The sequence below is a fragment of the Dioscorea cayenensis genome, chromosome 7 (assembly GCF_009730915.1).
Source record: "Dioscorea cayenensis subsp. rotundata cultivar TDr96_F1 chromosome 7, TDr96_F1_v2_PseudoChromosome.rev07_lg8_w22 25.fasta, whole genome shotgun sequence".
In the NCBI taxonomy this organism is placed as follows: Eukaryota; Viridiplantae; Streptophyta; class Magnoliopsida; order Dioscoreales; family Dioscoreaceae; genus Dioscorea; species Dioscorea cayenensis.
The window spans coordinates 11210021-11215177 of NC_052477.1; the positions used below are offsets into that span (position 1 = coordinate 11210021).

Sequence of the window (5157 nt, forward strand, 5' to 3'; positions counted from 1 at the left end):
GGAAATCAACATCGTTTTGTATTGGACAAACCGTTTTATGTCCATCAGGTGTGATAAACTTCACCCTAACATGGGAAATATTAAGACCCCATCGCTCTCATATCTCAACTAACACTGATTCCCAAGAAGTCAGCATCGTGAACATTAGCACTCGTCCTTCCCCGTTGTATCTAGCAATAGCACAAAAACTCTCCATAACAGCCCTGCATTTTTTAAGTTATTACTTCCTTCCCGTAAAATGATCAAACTGAGAGCAATGAAAAAATTCTCACCTTATTGGAAAACCGGTAGAACTCAAATCGAACAAACCAAATAAGGCGAAGAAGAAGAAGATATAATGAGTCTTCTAAACTTTGTTTGACAAAAAGCAAGCAGGAAGGCAAAAAAAAATGCACAATTGTATGCATAAAAGTTAGACATAATGTGATTAAGCGGTATTTTCCCACCATTTGCAAGGGCAAAAATAGAATTTTATAACATCGACCCACTTCAAGTGACCGATAGGGGGTAAAAGTGAATTTAAACTATAATAGAAGGGATGTCCAGGGTGTGCAAAAATTGGAGGGGGGTTTTTAGGGATTTTTGAATATCATGAGGGTCAAAAAGTAATTTTCCCTTCACATAATCAAAATCTAAATAATATATTACTATGATGAACCTGAACTTAACATTCAAAGTATCGAAAAAGAAAACACTAATAACCAATCATCATTTAAAAAATTTCTAATAAACCTAGCTTCGAAGATTAAAAAAAGATAAAGCAAAAAAAAAAATAATTATCTCTTATCCATTGCAAAAACTAGGCAAAAGAATTTAAGAAAAGAAAAATAAGCAAATCTTGTGGCCATCAATAACATATACTTTACATCAAGAGCTAATTGAGTCACTTTAATACCTCTAATCAAATGAAATAGAACCGTTGCCATCAATCTCCATAGGCACATAATTACTCGAGCCTTCACTCCTTTTATATGTTAAGTTCATTGAGGATATATATCTTTTTAAATTTTAAATTTTTTAAAAAAATTATATTATCTAGATTTTGTTTTGTGAGATTTGGTAAATCTCTATTTAATTTTAATTTTTAAAATCTTTCTCTAATACTATAAATCCTATGTATCATCTAAATTAAAAGCTTGATTTCTATCCCTTAAAATATCAATTTTGAGGATTGGGTAAACAATAACAACTTGCAAAAAATGAATTTGGAGAATATTTTCTTACATCGATTTTTATCTCATATTTTTACAAATATTTTTAAAAATTTGAATAGTTTTTTTTAAACGCTTATATATATATATATATATAGACACACATATCAAATTTGATCCTAAAATATGTTAAACATACTTTAGGGTTTTTTGTGATAATATTTAATAGATATTAATAGTTGAATTTTTTGTGACAAAAAATGTGATCACAAAAAACATAAAATGACCAGCGGCGAAGAATATTTTCATCAAAACAAATGAAAATATTATTTACGACACTATAGGTATAGTAATAGTGACAACGTAATTGTGAGAGATCCTAAATCATCACAATTATGATAGTTTTAGTGACAAAAAAAGTCATCACAATTAACTGAAAACAATAGTGTTAATTAATTTTTTTTTTATCACAAAAAACTTCATATTTGTGACAAAATGATTGATAGTTACAGAAAAAAATCATAATGTCGTAATTCTTGTAGTACAAACATAATTTATTTAGTATATTAAAACTAGATCGGAAAAAGCTATGGCTATATTTTAACTGTTTTCTATTTTTTTTTATTTTTTTGGTTACTTTTGGTATTTTTATGTGAAAAATAGTTGTTTATTTGGTAAATTATTGATGAATATATATATATATATATATGGAATATTCTTCTTCGCATTGTAGATACGGGGCTAGACTAATGCGATGATGATGATTTAGTATTTTGGTATAGTTACTTTTAAATGTTTTAATAGGTTAATATTTTAGCTTAATACAACAAAATTTTTTAGTATCCAATAGGTTATTTTGAAATATTTATAAATAATAATTTTGTTTGATCGATAAAATCATGTTAAATTTTAATTTTAAAAACCTTTTAAATTTTAGATATAATTGCTTAAAAAATCTATACATAACCTTTGACATTGGGTAGGATAAAATAGATTTTTTTAATATTTTATTAACAATATAATTTTACGACTATATATACTACGTATTTGAATTTTTTTTTTTTGTATCCAAAATTATTGACACAAAAAGTAAGGATGTACAATTGTGATAGATACTAAATTGTCACAATTGAAATTCAATAGTGACAAAATAATTAGATGTCACAACTAATCCAAACTATTATGTCAATTAACTTTTTTAGCAGAAAAAAACCCAATAACATGGTTTAGAAATTTAATTTTTTGGGGCAATATTTAGTGGGCACTAAATGGTTGAATTTTTTGTGATAAAATTGTTGTAATAAAAAATATATGTTAAGTGACGAAAAACACTTTCGTCACAATAAATAAAAAATTATAGTGACGATAATATTTCATTTCACAATTACATATCATTCTCATCAAGAAATTTTTGACATAAAATCTTGTATACTTTTAGGCCATCTCCAACCCAAAACTCTATATTTGGCGCTTCAACACACAAAAATACAGCTTCTACAGTAAAAGTTCCTCCAACCACCTTCTCTATTTTTAACTCAAAAATAGAATATTCTAAGAATATTCTTCTCACTTCACACTTATATATTCATACTTGTAATAAATTTAATCATCTTTGATTTTTCACTTTTAACCATTGAATTTAAATATTATATTATTTAAAATATAAATTTTATTTTTATATTTTTTATAAAATATTTATTAAATATAAAATATGATTGATAAATTACAAATATAAATACAAACATTACATTAATTAATTAATTAATTAATAAAAACATAACATACAAACAAGTACCATCAGTGAAAACAACACATTATTAAAAACTAAAGTAGCACACAAGCTTTTAATTATCTTCGTTATTTGCATAACGCAACCACAAATGTTCAATCAATGGATTACGAAGTGCAATATGAGCGTCTTTGTCCTTAATTTGCCTGTAACGACCAAGAAATTGTTCAAATCAAGCATCTTCGTCTTTTACCGATTCAACTATTCGGGTCGGCACTTTACTTACATCCACGATTGGTGCATTGAGATCTCGTTCATCCTCAACTATCATGTTGTGCATAATAATACATGCAATCATTATGTCGTGTAAGATATTTTTCCTCCAAAACAGTGTTGGTCCTGCCACAATTGCAAAAAGAGATTGTAGAACACCAAATGCCCTCTCAACATCTTTTCTGCATGCTTCTTGTCTCATTCCAAAAATTTTTTTCTTCGGAGTTCGTGGTTGATGAATAGTTTATACAATAGTAGATCATTTTGGATATATATTATCAGCTAAATAATATCTCATATGGTACTCATTTGATTGAATAACGTAATGAGCAGGAGGAGTAATACCTTGTGCTAGGTTGGAGAACAAATTCAAAGACTCCAAAACATTAATGTCATTGTTGGTACCTGGCATGCCAAAATAAGCATGCCATATCTAAAGATCATAGTCAGCTACTGCTTCAAGAACAATGGTTGGTCATCCATACCTTTCTCTATATTGTCCAGCCCATGTTGTGGAACAATTTTTCCACTTCCAATGCATGCAATCCATACTTCCTCATATTCCTGGAAAGTCACGTTGTTCTCCAATGTGTAAGAGTCTTGTGATATCAGTAGCATTAGGTGATCTAAGATATTGTTCACCGAAAATCTCTACGATAGCTCGACAAAATCTTTTGAAGCTTTTAATTACAGTTGATTCACCGATTTTGATATATTCATTTATAGCATCAGCAGGTAAACCATATGGCAGCATTCGAAAAGCAGCAGTAATTTTTTGTAAACTAGATAACCCAACTCGACCTACACCATCACAGCGTTGTTGGAAGTAATTATCATGGTCCTTAACCTTCTCAACAATGCGAAGAAACAAATTTCGTGACATCTGATATCTTCAGCGAAACATTTCAGCATTGTATTGTGGATTCTCCGAAAAGTAATCATTCCACAAATTGCGATCTGCTTCTTCACGGTTACAATTAATAACAACATGCCCTGGAATAGAGCCACCATGGGAGCGAAGATTGTTCAGATGACTAAGGGTTAACTCTAATATCATGTTATTATTTTGAATAACACGATGCATTGCATCTTCTTCCACTAAAAATAGATCATACATCCATAACATATTGTCATCATCATCTGAAGATGATGATGACAATATGTTATTTTCAGTATTCGAAGTTTCTCCAATGTTATAATTCATTTTGAGTATACGTTTATGGCTCTATGAATGGAAAGAATAATAAAAAGGTCAATTTATAAGAATTGGGGACATTATTCAATCTCTTATCTTCTGGCATTAGGAAGTGTGACAAGATAGGGTTTAGTAAGATGATATCAAATCCAACGGTGTCGATGCAAATGAAATCCATCCGACGGTTGCTAAGAAGATAAGGTGGCACGTTATTCAATCTCTTATCTTCTGGCATTGGGAAGTGTGACACGATAGGGTTTGGTAAGATGATATCAAATCCAACGGTGTCGATGCAGATGAAATCCATCCGACGGTTGCTAAGAAGATAAGGTGGCACGTTATTTAATCTCTTATCTTCTAGCATTGGGAAGTGTGACACGATAAGGTTTGGTAAGATGATTCATGTTGTTTCTCATTTTAACCAATATTATCAAAAAATCTTGCTTTGATTGTAATCCAAGAAAACATGTCTAAACAATCTCATAGTGCGAGGTACTCTCCTTATGAAGATGCCCATCTCTGTGAAACTTACATGGAAATGACTCAAGACCCCATTATTGGTATGAACCAATCTTTAGAGCAATTATGGTCTCGAGTGGAGGAGAAATACAATTTGACAAGAGATAAATCTTGGGTGGAACGTTCTACTCGGTCTTTATAGTGCAGGATGTAGACAATAGAAAAGGCAATGAAAAAATTAAACGGATGTATTCGACAAGTGGAAAATTTAAATCTGAGTGGTGCGTCAGACGAATATATTGTAAGTATTTTATATATTTTATTCTTCATAAATTTATATTTTTACAAAT

General features: G+C 29.8%; 1 pseudogene; it reads right to left on the reverse strand.

Annotated features, from left to right (window-relative positions):
• Positions 1 to 2995: 2995 nt before the first annotated feature.
• LOC120265076 lies at positions 2996 to 4357 on the reverse strand (annotated as a pseudogene).
• Positions 4358 to 5157: the final 800 nt, after the last annotated feature.